A 16,824-nucleotide genomic window follows, 5' to 3' on the forward strand; every position below is an offset into this window, starting at 1 on the left:
TCTACAAACTCTTTTAGGCCTAATTCTACAAACTCTTTTAGGCCTAATTCTTCCACTAGTTTTGATAAAAGAACAGCAGTAACAAAGCACAGATGTATTTTTACAACTACAGCTGGCCAATTTGGCAGGTTTACGGTTAAAGACTACCAAGAAAAGCAACTACCTGACCTAGTGGAAGGTGTCCCTGCCTATGGCAGGGGGATTGGAAATAAATGATCTTTAAGGTCCCTTCCAACCCAAACGATTCTATGATTCTATTGAGGATATCGACCTCCACACCACTGAAGTCAAGAAAACCCTTTGTCTCATCTGATTGTATGTATTATTGATCTGGAAATTAGATGTGGAAAAATCGAGTATTTTCATTAAAAAACCTTAGTAACTTCTAATAGCACAAACACTCTACCCCTAGTTAAATTGGGAAACAAACAGCAAGAAAGTAACATCTTTTTAAAAAACTTTTAGAGTATATAGGCTACCCAGCCTTAAGTTGCCAATTCCATGTTTTACCAAGCTTCACAAATACTCTTACAGATGCTAGCTTTCTGATATTGCCAACAAGTTTGTCCTAGAACGTATTTTAATATAAAAACATTTTCATTACAAGCACGAGCTCTGTTTTGATGATCTGGCAAATATTCAACAGCTTTAGGATACTCACTATTCTCAGGAAGATATTTTTGGTAAACCGAAAACAGATCACAAGAAGTGAGAACAAGATGTCAGCAAGACCACTCCGCTGCCACAGGCAGGGTTTACTACGCTAAAAACCCTTTGTGGCTGCCAAGCACCAGTTTGTTCCTTGCTTGCTTTCCAACTTTAATTAGACCAACAACTGAGACTACCGCGTTACTCTGCAACACATCCCATCACTAGAAAGGTTCCCTCTACCAGATCTGACCTCAGTCTTTCCTCGTGCCATATACATCCATTACCTAAGCTATCTCTGGAAGTCAGAGACATTTCTGCATTCTGCGTCCCTCAAAGCACTTGCAGCTTCTGTTCAGATTCATACTATACACAGATCTCATAAGCATACACTCTTATTTCATTATTGACTTTATTAATAAAAATACTGAAGACTTCTTTAGAAATTCGCTTGTACGTTCTTCCTAGTTTGACATCAAACAAAAGCTGCCAGCAGAAAGACTGGGGAGCCACGACGGCAAATAAGTAACATTGATCAGCAATTTACTTTAGAAGAACACTTCTGCCTTTCATAAACATAGAAATACCTTTCAATTAAAAAAATAATTTTAAAAAAAACACCATACTTAAAGTATTTGAATAGAAAAGTAAGTAGCATGCACCGTACAAGCAATTACAACACACTGCTTTAATTATACTGACAGACATGAAGAACCCATTTGTCTGCTAGCAAGCCTTCTCTTATGTACACACTACAGAACGGATCAACCGCTGTTCATTAACACCGACAGAACAGCTGTTCTACTCTCAGCATTAATCAGAGCCAAATACAATTCTGCTGCTTTCAGAAACTCTCCTGGTAACGAAGGAGTACGCCCAGAATTTAACACTGAATGTTTTAAGTCACCATTCCCTGGCAGCACAAACTCAAAATATGCCCGCCATTCCTCAACCAAAGCATGATAAAAGCTCAGGTTGTCTATTGCTGAGGCAGAGCAGCACAATTCTAGGAATTCTAGGAATTAAGAAAAAGATGCTGAAATATTGTTATCCTTACACTGGTAACACTCAAACGCAATTAAATTTCTTTAATCAGAGTGGTCAAAATATTCAGTCTCATCTCAGCAATAGCCTCTGGTGTTTGATTCAAGTACCGTGTTGTAGTGACTTCAGAAAATAGTCTTCCAGAAGTTTAGATAAAATTTACGTTTTGCTGTGTTGTGGGTAATAGAATAGTTCACAGAAAAAAGAAAAACAACCAACCAACCAAACAAAAAAAAAAAAACCCAAACACCATCCTTAAATTTTAATTCTTGGGGGGGATCTGAGAGAATTTTGTAAAGCATTTTGTTTCAGGTAACATGCAATAGTTATTCCAATGCTCAATTATATAAAATTTAATTATACGGTTTTGCGAAGTATGATCTTCAATAACAAGGCAGTAAATGCCACGGAATAAAGAACAGCTGGTTCCAAACAATGCACAGTGAAAAGATTTGTCATAAATATAACTCGGTCATCCACTTTGAGCCACATCAGCAGCTGAAGTAAGAACGTTGCACCAAGTATGCTTAATCAACATCAAAAAAAGGTTGGGCTGCTGGGGTTTTTTTATGGTTGAGTCAATAAGATCCTTTTGTGAGAGAAACTATTTTTCACCAGTTTTGAAGTGGCTGGAAACACTACTTTTTAAACAAACAGATTTGTGTCATCTGAAGAGTATTTGGGAAAATTTAATATATTGTCTTTGTTTTAGAAAAATACGTAACATGCTGAGAAAAGGGAAGCAGAAAGCCACTGCAATAACACAGATAGAATTCAATATAGTACAAAAGCAGAAAACACCCTGTATTCATGAACTTTCAGATTAATATGCTTTCAGATCATTGTAGCAAAGTGTTTCTTCAACTTTCATCTTAGACTACAATTTTCACATTATTTGTAACCTTAAATTCAGTACTATCAGGACAAAACATGAACAGACAAAATAACTAACATTTAAGTTTTGTTTGCAAAGCTTGTTTGTAAGCTAAAAACCTCCATGCACATAAAACAGGGGCATGAAATACATAGATCAAGTTGAACAAACTACAGAATACATCCCAGATTTAACACACACAATTTCTCATATATTAATAAAATATATGTAACTTATTGCAGTAAAAATATTTTTTTAAAAAAATCTCTTTTTTTTCCCCCCCATGTTTAACGGGGGAGGAGGTACCGGGGGGAGAAAAAAAAAAAAAGGAAAAAAAAAGAGATGCTTGTTCATTCTCATACTATTTGTGCTAAATTAGGGACTCCTGCCACCACAACTATTTAAGTTACAGATTTCATCCTCATTCACTCCTGAATGAGTTCACCAAACAGGCAGACTGACAGTATGTGGCAGTCGTTTCTAGCTACTAGTGATACCCAAGAGCATCACAGGCTAAGCACAGTGCCGAGCCCTAGCAAGCACCTGCTAGTCCATCTGGTATCTTGTCAAGATACATCAAAAATGGGGAATACAGCACAGGCACATTCCAGTCTCATGGAATGTGCCTCCCTACAGACAGGGCAACTGTAGAGTCACTACAGACAGAACTGGGTGCATTTATTAACTCACTTAGCTGCAGTTGTGCTGCCAAAAGTTATGGAGCAAAAGGATAAGGCAAGAAAACAGACTTTTTTTTTATGCTAGGCATCTATAAAATGTTAGAAACAATCAGACCTGACAAAGCTTTGAAATAATAATAACTAAAAAAAAAAAGTCTCTAGCTCAAACATTGCAACATTTATGATCTAACCTGACTTCCTTCAAACACCAGAAATTTCTATAATGTCTCCTATTCTGCTCCTGCTAACGCAGTGGAATAACAGTGATTTACTTTAGAAACGTCTGCAACCTGGCCTTAACATACCATTAAAAAACCAAAGGCTACTGAGGTCTGGAATAAACCGTTTACACAAAAAATAATTTAAGTGATCACTCCTGCTCCCTTATAAAGATAATCCTTTATCTGGAATTTCTTCCAGCTTCACTTCCATTCACCACAGCACTAGAAACCCTCTCTCTCTCTGTTTGTCTACTCACACAACACCAAAAATAACCATGCAGCACCTGGAAGTGTGTAGTACCCTTTAGGAGCTGGAAAAGCGACTCCCATGAGAATTCACTCCAGGGGAATCTCTGCACTGGCTGAGTAAGTGGACAAGAGAGCACACTGACAGGGGAAAGAAATTATCTGGGATATCGCAAGGGCAGAGAGCAGAGCAAGCAAGTGTAATTAAAGCACTCCGAATGTCAGTTCCATGTTTTGTTTTCTATAAACAGGTCAAATAAGAAAAAACGAGCCTGACTACCAAAGTACAGAATCCTGAAAGGACTATGATATTTAAGGTAATATACATTCACATTTAACTGCTATGATTTTTTTGAGACTACTTTCATTATTTGCTTCAAGTAGCTCTAACTACAGGAAATGCATTCAGTATCATACTTTTAATATATTTAACTTTAATTGTTAAAATTAAAATAAATTAATTGTTATAAAGAGTATAACAATTTTGCAACTTATAAGAATCAAGTGCAAAACCAGGTAATCCTACCTTTTATTTTCCTCAGGTCCACACCCATTGCAGACGAGAGGAGGAATGTCTCAACACTACTCAAATTTATCACAGACAGGGTTATGAACTTTAAAAGCATCACTTTGCAGCAATGCATTGCTACCTTGTAACATCCTCTTGAGGGCATACTGTCTATTGTGCCAACAGCCTGTGGCCCCATCAATAGCATTAACAAAGATAAAAGTCTCCCTCGTTGTTTCCACCTTCACAGAATTTTACATGAGAAAAATGAGAGTTTGATGGCTTACTAATTTTAAATCTGGAAAGTATCTTCTGAAAAAAATAAACTATAACATCCAGAGAGTGTTCTGAAAGACTGAGGACCAACTCATACCTCCTTAGAAGATCAGAAAGAGTATAGCCTTTCCCCATAGGAAAGATGCTCCAGTTCCTTAATCACCTTTGTGGTCCTTTGCTGAACTCATTCCAGTAAATCCGTATCTGACTTGTACCAGGGAGCCTGTCAGGAGACACAGTGCTCCACAAGTGGTCTCACCAGGCCTGAGTAGAGGAAAAAGATGACCTCTCCCTCAAACTGCTGGTAACACTCTTCCTAATGTAGCCCAGGGAGATGTCGGCCTTATTTGTTTTGAAAATGCACTGCTGGCTTATGGTTGGCTTGTTGTCCAACAGGACTCCCAGGTCCCTCTCTGCAGAGCTGCTGATCATCTAGTGAGACCCCAGCAAGTACTGGCCTATGCAGCTACTACTGCCTGGAGGAGGACTTAGCATGTTCCTTCTGATGAACTTCATGAGGATCCTCTGTCCAGTTTGCTGTTCTGTCCAGGTTCCTCTGAATGGCAGCACAAACATATCCTGCACCAGCCACTCCCCCACATCATCTGCAAACTTGCTGAGGGCAAAACGTCCCATTATCTAGGACTTTGATGAAGAGGTTAAACAGTACAAGCCCCAGTACTGAACACTGGGGTATAATAATAATGGCTTCCTCCAAATGGCCTTTGTGCCACTGATCACAACCCTGATGAGCTGGGCCCAGCCACTCAGCCAGTTTTTGATACACTTCATCCTTCACTTCTCTACACATACCTTATCAGCTTCTCTGCAACAATGGCATGGAAGACAACGTTAAAAGCTCAAATGAACTCAAGATGAACACCATCCATTGCTCTCCATTCATCTACCACACCACTGTGGGGCTATTAGCTTGGTTAAGCAGGACTTCCCCTTCCTAAAGCCATTTCTCACTGCTCCCACTCACCTTCCTGTCCTCCATGTGTCTGGAAGCGGTTTTCAGGGTTAGTTGCTGTACCACCTTCCCATGGACTGAAGTGAGGCTGCCTGGCCTGGAGTTTCGTGGATGCTCCTTCTTACCCTTCTTGATGACAGGATTGACACTGGCTCTCTTCCAGTACTCAAGAGCCCCTCCCAATGCCCATGAGACCTCTCAAAGGTAATAAGGAATAGCCTTGCAATGACATCAGCTGGCTCCCTGTGCACTCATGGGAGCATCCTGTCGAGCCCGGTGGATTGACGTATATCGTATTTAAGTGTTCCCTAACCTGATGCTTTCCCCACTGAGGGTGGAGAAAAAAGCACAGCAGAACTTTAAGATGACAGGGATGTGAGATCAGAGACTGTCCCCACCCAATTTTAAGGGCATGTTGTTCAACTCGTCTAGCCAGTATCTAGCTGGCAGAGGAAAGAGTCCCACTGGTACTGAAGAGATCCAGCTTCAGGGAGGTCTCTTCAAGTGTACAACACAAAAATATTTCTCTAGCCCAGAATGTTGTCTTCACTATTTAAGACAGGTTTCATTACTGCCAGCAAGATACGTTTGGTAACCCTATTTGTCTGAACTGCCAGAATAAATAAAAACAGCTTTGATTTTTCAGAATGTCCTAGCATGAAGAAACAGATAAAAATGGTGACGTAATAATAATGTAATAGACATATAATATATATAACATATAATAAGGAAAAGTCTGGTCAGTATAATAATAAAATAACCAAAACACCCGTAATGTAAAAACTTAATTTACTAAAATATTGTATGCTTTTGGTCCCCTTAGGGATTTACCATACCAATAAATACATCCAATTTAAATGGAGTTGATGCAAATTTTATAGGAAAAAAACACAAACCAGCTAATAAATAATACTAAATATTAAATAATATTTAAAATAATACTAAAAATTAGGAAAAGAAACCATGACAGCTGAACTCATCACACCAAAAGCTAATGACAAGAAAAAATGTTCTGCATTTTCAGCTTCTAAACTTCTCTCTGTATAGCCTATATTATTTTACAGGAAACAGTTTCTGTGACACTGGGTATTTCAGGCATTGTCAGGAGATGATTAAAATAAAAGGCAATGTAAACTCAAAAAGCTAGGAATACCTGAAGCCTGTGAGCAGAGGATAAAGTTATTAACAGAGAAAAAATACAGAAGCTTCAAACCATGAATTCCCAAAGTTAGAAGGTAGATATGAATTCAAATTTCTTGATGCTCCCTGAAGTTTAAAAATTCAGTCTATTGATTTGCATAGAGAAATCCATCAACAGAATAAATGTTAAAAGCACATGCATATTCATAGTATTCAGGAAAGTCTAAAATTAACATGTATGCATATTTAAATGGCACATTTCTATGACCTTTCACCTAATGCCTTACAGATTATTATTACCGTAAGTAGAGCACACCACAAGCTACAGGTGGGTATCTTAACTCCACTCCTCGGCTACACACTTGTTTGACAACCCACTCTCACCTTGTCACCGTAATTTTTTATTACCGTAAGTAGAGCACTCCACAAGCTACAGGTGGGTATCTTAACTCCACTCCTCGGCTACACACTTGTTTGACAACCCACTCTCACCTTGTCACCGTAATTTTTTAGTATAATATTCATAAATGGGATAAAAGAAGGTTGTAAGCCATCCAAATTAAAGTATACTAGTGTTATTGTAGTAGAAAAAAAATAAAAAGGGTGTATTATCCAGTGTCTCAAGTTTGTTGCTACTGCTGCTTCTTTACTTCCTTGCTAATGAGCAAGCACATCAAATTCTTATTGAGTCAGGAAGTCAAACAAAGCATATATATATATAAATTTCAGAGGGGTCCAATAAGCAAGTCTATATGACATCTTAGGAAAGAGTGACTATCTAACAAGAAGGGAAAGGAGAGACACCATTTTCTGGTAGGAAATGAAAACTGAATGTTTACCATCAAAGATATGCCAAACGCCAACTATACTGCATTTTATGACAACACAGAGAGAAAGGTATTTGTGAAGGTCAGTTTGTTGGGGCTTTTTTTTCCTGAAGCAGCAGCAGGCAAAATTCTTACTAAAACAGAGCTACTCTGGAATAACCAAGCTACAGAAAAAACTGACCCTTCAGTTCCTCCATCATGGGCCACCTTCACCTATTGAGCATCAGCCATACAAAAACTACTGCAAAGTTTTGCTCTGAACTAGGCAAAGAAACTATATTTCACAAGTCCTAGCCATCGGACTATGCAGTCTCTCTTCTTCATAAACAGAAATGTTCAGGATTTTTTCCTCAAACTAAGCAGGCCCTTAAAACAACCTACTCCAGCAGGAGTTTCTCCTTCTGCCACAAAACACATTTTGTTTTAATAAAAAAATTTCTTGTGATAACAGAACCTTCCCTCTTATCTCTAGTCAAGAGTAATGTTAATTTGAAGATGGTAAGTGTAAGCTTTAAACAATACTTTTGTTTAAACTCTATACATCTCAATTTTCACTCCTCTTTTAAAGACACAGCTTATCAGACATCTTCTTTATTTTGTGATCCATTTAGTTTGAACAAATGTAAATAAGCTAATTTCAAGTTATTTTGCAATCCAAACTTTTCATGTTAATAAAACAGAAGATAATATTAAAATCCTAATTCCAAACAAGAGTTTCGGAAAATGGAAGCATCTCTACTGGTCACAAATTGCTGCAAAAGCATGACAAGTACTTGAACTGAAAATTATTTATTCCCTTTCTTTTCTCTACATGTAAATTCACAGCCACAACAGAGTAGGTCTAAATCTTTACAGCCAACATTTTAACACTGGGAAGGCAAAGTGTGTATGGCACTCCCTTTTCAAGTTTTGCAATCCAAACTTTGCACGTTAATAAAACAGAAGATAATATTAAAATCCTAATTCCAAACAAGAGTTTCGGAAAATGGAAGCATCTCTACTGGTCACAAATTGCTGCAAAAGCATGACAAGTACTTGAACTGAAAATTATTTATTCCCTTTCTTTTCTCTACATGTAAATTCACAGCCACAACAGAGTAGGTCTAAATCTTTACAGCCAACATTTTAACACTGGGAAGGCAAAGTGTGTATGGCACTCCCCCCAACACCACCACCCTGCTACACTAGAGCGTAGAAGTCAGTTTGTGGACATGTAATTTACAAACAAAGTTAAGTCCGGGTATGGCAATTCTCTCAAGTTCTTTGGTTCTCTGAAATTTATTGTCAAACTCACACCTCCAATAAAAGGAAAGAGAGCTGAACCTTTAAGGTCTTCTCTCCCACTATTTCAACAAACATTAAAAAGTTCTGAACAATTCAGCTGAAGCCTCTTTCATAGAATCATATGGGGTTGGAAGGGACCTCTGGACATCATCAAGTCCAACCCCCCCCAACGGAGTGGGTCTACCTAGAGTGGGAAGCCCTATCTTTTCTGGTTATTAAGGAACTGTGCCGTACCGTCACCGAGCATGGGCTTTCTTCACCTTATTTTGCGAGTCTGTTGTCTTCCGTGTTTGACACATATGTTATGACTCCTCATGATCTAAAATATCTAGCACAGTTGTTACTGACTCTGACTCAATACTCGCTATGGGAATCACACTGGAGAAGGGGACTTCAGGCACTCCTTCTTACATACGTGGTTCATAATAACGCTGCGTTGGCTGCGCTGACCATGGAGCACCTTACCGGTACAGGTCAGCACTCGCACCCAGCAGCTCAACCTTGAGACTGCCCCCGGGAGGCTCTTGAGGCGGCCCACGAAGCAGCAAAAAAAGGCTTTTCTTAAAATCCCCAACTCACGAGGTGGCCCGCGAAGAAGCAAAAAAGGCTTTTCTTAAAATCCCCAACTCACAGAAACCGCAGAAAGCCTTTACCACTATCACTCAGGGACCCCAAGAGCCTTACATGCACTTTATCAACAAACTGAAAGAGGCTTTGGAATGTCAAACAGACAACACGGAGGCTCAGGCACAGAAACCGCAGAAAGCCTTTACCACTATCACTCAGGGACCCCAATAGCCTTACATGCAGTTTATCGACAAACTGAAACAGGCTTTGGAATGTCAAACAGACAACACGGAGCCTCAGGAAATACTATTGTTGAAGCTGGCTGTTGAAAATGCTAATGCTGATTGTAAAAAGCTATTGAAATCTCTTCCTAATCCGAATCCCACATTGATTGAAATGGTGGAAGCTTGTAATAGGATCGGCACTGTGGATCACAAGTTCAAGGTTATGGCTGCTGCCTTTGCGGCCATGAAAGGTCCATCAGGCATGGGAAACTGTTACGGTTGTGGTAAGCCAGGCCATTTGAAAAGGAATTGCCTGGTAACGAATGGAGTGGCCAGCTCTCAAGCCCCTGGGATTTGCCCAAGATGCCAAAAAGGACGTCATTTTGCTAATCAGTGTCAGTCTAAGTATGATTTCCAGGGCCAACCGATACAGGGAAAGCGACCACGGAGCACAGGGCAGCGACGCGGGCAGACACAAGTACCGCAGCCGACGTTCCAACCCCATGGAGGGAAGCAGCAGTGCCTCAAGTCTTTGTCCAGCAACAGCCAGTAGTGCCGGATTGGGCCTGGCAACCTCCCACACAGTAACGTTACTCGATTCCTCGGTTCACCTATTGTCAACAAATGTCTCGGGGCCTTTACCCCCTAGAACACAAGCACTATTGTTTGGAAGATCATCTGCAACATTGTCAGGACTTTTTGTATTACCAGGGTCAATCCCAGAGGACTACAGAGCTTACAGCTGTGGCAAACGGACATTACGCATTGGCCGGAGTTTGGTAAATTGAAATATGTACATTCCTCCATTGACACCTTTTGAGGTGCTTTGGTTGCTTCTTGCCACACAGGGGAGAAGGCGCTTGACATCCGCAAACATTTGATGCATGCTTTTGCCACCTCGGGCATACCCTCTCAAATAAAAATGGACAACAGCCCTGCATATGTCTCAACTGCAACGAAAGCCTTTCTTGACTCCTGGGGTGTGACCCACATTACCAGAATTCCTCATTCCCCATAGTTCGGCATTTTATTGCAAATGTTTCACTTTAAGCACAAATTAAAGCCCCGGTGTTGGTTCATGACCCAGAAACAGGTAAGATCATGGGACCATATGCTTTTGTTACGTGGGGAAGAAGTTATGCTTGTGTCTCCACAGAAAAAGGTCCCAGGTGGATTCCCACGAAGAACGTGCAACCCTTTCATGAATCCCTGGCACAATCATCGAGTGACGACTCCGACCATCTCTCTGATCAGCAAACTTCTGAAGCCCCCAGGAACATGAACAACTAAGACGCTGAGGGAGCCTCAGAGCGCCTGGATAGGACACGTCCCTGCTTATTGATTGAGCAGTATTCGGGGTTCTGCTCTTCAGGCCTCGTCCCACACTAGAGCAGGTTGCACAGGATCTTGTCCAGGTGGTTTTTGAATGTCTCCAGAGAAGGAGACTCCACCACCTCTCTGGGCAGCCTGTTCCAGTGCTCTACCACTCTCACAGTAAAGAAGTTCCTCCTCACGTTTAGGTGGAACTTCTTATACTCAAGTTTGTGCCCATTTCCTCTTGTCCTGTCACTGGGCACCATTGAGAAAAGACCAGCCCCATCCTCCTGACTCCCTCCCTTTAAGTACTTATAAGCACTGATCAGATCCCCCCTCAGCCTTCTCTTCTCTAGACTAAAAAGACCCAAGTCCCCCAGTCTCTCTTCATAAGAGAGATGCTCCAGGCCCTTAATCATCTTTGTGGCCCTTTGCTGTACCCTCTCCAGCAGTTCCCTATCCTTCTTGAACTGAGGGGCCCAGAACTGGACACAGTACTCCAGATGGGGACAAACCAGGGGAGAGTAGAGGGGCAGGATGACCTCCCTCGACCTGCTGGCCTCTTTCTTCTCAATTGTGCTCCAGCTTTAGTCTTGCTGTCCCCACCATCCAATACAGAGCCGTCCGATGAGTATTCTAGCTCTGGACAATAAGGAAGAATAAAATAAACTTTTTTTTTTCAATATACCTTCATCTTTTAAAAAGAAGAACTAAGGGTTCCTGCAGAACACTGAGAAAGAAGCAAGGTCCTCTGTGAAATCTGTATACCTCCCAAAGTCTTGTGACACGCTTAGGTATAAGAAGTGTACGCAGTCAAACTGTAATGGTCAATTTTGCAACCATTTAAAGCCAACACATTCTCTAGTACAGCCACAGCCTTAAAACCTAGCTCTACAGTGACTTGGCAAAAAACAAACACCAAAAAAAAAACCTAAGGAAAACCCACCTTCACTTCTACTTAGGGATAGGAATCAAGTTCCTTAAGTGACAATGAATCAACTAAAGCACACTTTGTTCTGCATAAGAACCTAGAATGTCGGCAGACTTGCAGGGACACTGGAGTTCTAGAAATCCCAACCACTGCTCTTTATGATGGGGTATCTATCTATAGAGATATGGTTCACAAGAAACAGGGCTTAAAACACATCTATGAATCAAATATTAATGTCACAACAATCAAAGCAACTTTTAGGAATTTTTTTAGATACAGCCAAAGTTAAGGTGAGTGCTCTGAATAACTTAATCACCACTTTAATCAAAAAAGCTCTTCCACCTTGCACTGTACCAAAATGTAAAATAAAAGAAGCAAACTATTTCATAACACAGAGTAACTTTATATTTGAAAGTTAACTACAACAGGGTTCACTCTGCTTGAAACCCTGCATACTTGCAGGGCCACTTAGCAGAAAGCTGGATAAAGGCTAATCTGTTGCCCTTTGCAAGGTTCAAAGTCCAAAAGCTGAAGTGTTAGTGCAGTAACATCACCATCCTGCTCAGCATACACTAAGTAACAAAATCGCCAGGAATTCTTTTGCACTTTGCAGTCTCCACCAGGATTGTAAGAAAAAGCAGTTGAAAAAGGTAGTGGTTTTGACATATCCTGAGCATGTAAAGCAGAACAATTATGTGTATTTCAGCTCTTTCCCAGAATATTAAAGGAAGTGATTGTGGAAGAGCTGACAGCACCACACAAGGTATTATCACCAGTTGCTGTGTAATACTACTGCTCAATCACACACAGTTACAAAAACCAAAACAAAAAGCATGCCAGAAGTTCGTTTACACTAAGGTCTGCAAATAGTTCTCCTTGCAGGACAGAACTTACTCCTAGTACTGAAAAATAAATAAAAGCAACTTCCCCACAAGTCACTGATGAACTACCACTGTCATGCTGTTTTACCCACATGTTTTAAGCAGAACCATCTCATTAGAAGAGAGGTTAAAAAAGGAGCATAAAGTACATTAACTTGTGAAGTACTAACAAAGCTAAATATCTACTACAATTTCCCTGTATCAGTTTACAGAAGTAATTCCACTTAAGTTTCCTGCAAGTTTAAACTCTGCTTATTCTTAAAAGCTTCCATCATACACAGCAGATCAGTCTACACCATTCAAGACAATTTCTCAATACAAACATACCCATTTTAGAATTCTACCAGAATAAATGCATCGGTAAAAGAGCCATACTGTTGTTATTCCAGTACAAAAGCTATGTTTACATCAAGGCTTAAAGTCTAAGCTCTTGGGGGCAAGGATCTTATCTGTAGATGTCTGCAAATCTCTTAAGAGACTGTCAACACTATACAAATAAAAAGCCTAAAGAAGGCATTAAAGTCGACCAGCATGCCAGGCATTTTCTCCTCAATGGGCCTCACCCAAGTAGGAATTTTGCTTAGAGCACAGCCTGAAATACATATGCCTACTAATAAGAACAACTGCACTTCCCAAGTGTAAACTCAGTGAAGAGAAAAAAGAATCCTCCTACCAGAATGGAGGAAGATGCAAAGACAACGTTAATTTAATGAAACTAAAAAGCAAACTCTTCAAAACATCCAGAAAGGAAAGAGTCCAAATAAAGACATCATCCAAAACTGTAAGTGGGGACTGCAGCTCTGATTTCAGTGAGAGCCTCTTGTAAAGACGTGAAAGTATCTCACAGCACTAACATCTAATAGCTCAAAAAAAGAGATACATCACTTTTTCTATGAGTTAAGAAGCAAGGACTTGTATTACTATTGTTTATGACCATACAGTAGACAAAAATCAAAGGAAATGGCCACTCACACCTGAAGTATTTCCATTTACCAAATGCTTTCCAACGAAACACAGATTAATCCAACTAAAGGAATAAGGAAGATCATTATTCTGTTGGTTTGGTTCCTTTACATGTGCCTCAGTTCAGTCAGTCAATCCCCAGCCACGCTGACACTGAACGCAGAAGAACCACAAGCCACAGCCGCAAGAAATTACAAGAAACAGCCTCCTATTCATGTTCCACAGTTTCCAAGTTTTCAAAACAACAAAACTGAAATTAAACTGAAGTTAAAATAACAAAACAGCAAGGCCATCCAAAGAAAGCAAAATACCAAAGCTAGATCAATTTTTAGATACTACCAAGACAACATGCAGAATGAAACTGCTTTAGTAAGCCTGAGAGTTTAAAAAACTTATTTAGATGCAAGTCTTTCATTTGTGGTAAAAAAAACCATGTACCGGGGTAGTGGTGGGGAACACAGTAGTAATCTTTAGACACAGTTCACATGCTTAACTTCACATTTTCTACAAGGCTTTAACACAAGCCACACTCTCAAACATCTTTGCATTGCCCTTAGAGAAAATCTTTTATTTTGCTCGCTCCTACTAATACTTCAGTATTGCAGACGCTCTGAAAACTTTATAAAAGATGACGACTAAGGCAAATGTGTCACCTTTACCAGACACTCAGTTTACAGTCTAACCAATAATGCTTTAATTATTTAAGGCTTTATGAATAATCAAGGTGGAGTAGGGGGGAGAGAACTTAAGGGAAATTACCACTGACTTTTGAGTTAAGTTGTTCAGTCCATCTTAATTTTCTTTGAGGCAGTAGCAATTCAGCTGAATGCAAACCTACAAAAAATTATTATAAACACATTAATTTCAACGCTTAAACTACACCAATCTTCAGAAACATTTAACCACTATGGGAAGAAGGGGACAGCAATAAATCTAAAAATAACATGTAAAATTAGTTAGTTCACCACTAGATTTTGGTTTGAATCCCTCCAAAAAGGTGGAAGGTTTTTTTTAATGTTGTACAAGCAGACCACTCAGGCTCATTCACTCCCATCACAGTACAGGAAATTACTCTGAATCCAACCTTAAAATACCAACACATTAAAAATATCTGGCTTCCATAAGTGACAAGAAACAGCGGAAGGAAATAAAAAAAAAAAACCCACCATCAAACAAAACTATTACTACCTTCATGCTACAAAACATCTAATACAAATAGAAAGACTAAGATGTGCAAGCCATCTAGCAGACTTGTTCAGTAAGTACAATAGCTTAATATTGCACATGATTCAATATTAACGTGAAGGCTGGATTACCTATAAATTCAGGCTAGGTGCACCTATTTTTTATCTCCTAGAAAAATCACACTCCTACCTACACATTTCCCCTTGTACATGTGTTCTTCAAACTCTTAAAAGAATTATTCCATTAATAAAAGCAGCAAGGAAAAATTAGATTCTGCAAGCTCATTTCAATGTTTTCAAAAAAATCAACAACCTCTAGGCAGTATCCATTAGCGGTTTAACCGTTCTACTGATAAAATGTTTATTCAAGTATAAATTGATCTATGACCCACTACAACACTTACCGAATCCAAGAGTACTACACAAGGTGTTGGTACTGTGCGATTTATATTTTTCCAGTTTGTTTTCCTTGAGATAATATTCCGAGTTCTCGTTGATACTACATTCGTAGCTGTTTGACATAGATCTGGCCTCACAGGAATCAGCTACCCATCCTTCTTGCTTAGTTTCCACAAGACTATTTCCAAAATTTGCCAACTCTCTGACTTAAAAAGTGCTTTTTTTCTATGACGGCTTCTTCTCTTGTCTATTCCATGTACATATCGCTATATGAAGCATCAGCTCCAGGTGAAATAAATATACACTTTTTACACCAACAACTGTAAAGCTGAAAATCCAAATTTCACATCTGAACTGTAGAACGTTTCTTAGCTTCAGGTAACAGATGCATTTGTAAACAACAGCTATCTGGATACCTCCATACTGCTTATTGGCAACAACATTTTTTAACAAAAATATTAAATAAAATATAAAAGAAAAAATGATAAACAAACGTCTGTCAGATTCTTCATTTAGAAAATAGGTCTCATTGCAAAATAACAGAAGGCTACGTCAGAAAATCTAAAAAATAAGACAAAGAGAAAAATATCTGCCATGAAACTTTTCAGCGACGTCTACACAGTGACTCAGGCTGCATTTATCCTGGAGCCAGTTAATAAAACTGGTTATGCCTATGACTCAGACAGAACGCTGCCTAAAAGAAAAAAAAAAAAAAGTATTTAAAAGAAATAAAGCACTTTATTTTGGCAGCTGAAGTATTCAGAAGTTGGTAAATTTAGCCACGTATCCATGCCATGATGACAAAAACGTCCAAGGGTGAAGTGCTCAGCACTGCCGGAAGGAAAAAGCTCACAACTGCAAACTTGCAAGTCGCTCCTCAGACGGACTGTGTCAGAAGCCTTTTCAGGACGAAGGACTCGAACAAATAATCCCGGAGCAGCGTCTGATATTCCTCCCCTTTCACAAGAGGCAGCTGCCGCTGGTCGCTTTCCACCTCTTTTTTTTTTTTTTTTTTTTTTTTTTTTTCCTCCCTCCCAGCCGAAGCGAAAGGCTTCAAACGCCCGGGGCTCTCTGCAATCCAAACCGCCTAGGGTGAGAAGAAGCAGAAGGGTCAGTTTTCCCCTCCCGAAGCCCGGAGGGGCGCCCCACCAACACGCAAACCGGCACCGGAGGGAAGCCAACACCGCACGGGCAGATGGCAGCCAGCCGGACCCCGCCACAACCGCCCCACCGGAGAGCCCGGCCCACCGCTCCACGCTGCCTCTCGCTTCCCACGGAAAGGGAAAAAAGGGAGAAAGAAAAGAAATAAAGGCGCGTTTCTTATTTTATTGGGAAAGAAGAGCAGGTCCGCAGAAAAGCACCCGGGAAGGAGGCGCTGGGCAGGGACGGGGCGAGGAAGCGCAGACCGAGCCCGGGGAAGACGGGGGAGCCGCCGGAGAAAGCCCCAGCCCGCCCCGGGGGAAGCCCGGCCGCCCCGGGACGGCCCGGCCGCCAGCGACAGGGCAGTCGGACCCTCAGCTCCCCGGCCGCCACCGGCCTTTTGTAGCGGGACCGCGGCGGGCACCCGCCAGGACTCGGCCGGCGCTGGGGCTTCAGCCCTGCCTTCCCGGGAGCCCCTGCCGCCGCCGTCCGCCCCGCCG

The 16,824-nt window shown here is 40.6% G+C and overlaps 1 protein-coding gene across 3 annotated transcripts in view; it reads right to left on the reverse strand.

The window, feature by feature from the left end:
• Positions 1 to 16,776, reverse strand: part of GPBP1 (GC-rich promoter binding protein 1) — a 36,604-nt gene extending 19,828 nt beyond the window's left edge. The window contains exons 1-5 of one of the 3 annotated variants that reach the window (XM_014965081.1): positions 15,190 to 16,776; positions 14,368 to 14,435; positions 13,713 to 13,851; positions 11,779 to 11,780; positions 3,187 to 3,196 (exon numbers count right to left, since the gene is read on the reverse strand). The gene's annotated coding sequence lies outside the window, so the exon portion shown is untranslated. Of the gene's footprint in view, positions 1 to 3,186; positions 3,197 to 11,778; positions 11,781 to 13,712; positions 13,852 to 14,360; positions 14,436 to 15,189 lie in introns of all 3 variants that reach the window. The other 2 variants (XM_014965082.1, XM_014965080.1) reach the window with 2 other exon arrangements.
• Positions 16,777 to 16,824: the final 48 nt, after the last annotated feature.

The sequence above is a fragment of the Calidris pugnax genome, unplaced genomic scaffold (assembly GCF_001431845.1).
Source record: "Calidris pugnax isolate Ruff unplaced genomic scaffold, ASM143184v1 scaffold273, whole genome shotgun sequence".
NCBI lineage: Eukaryota > Metazoa > Chordata > Aves > Charadriiformes > Scolopacidae > Calidris > Calidris pugnax.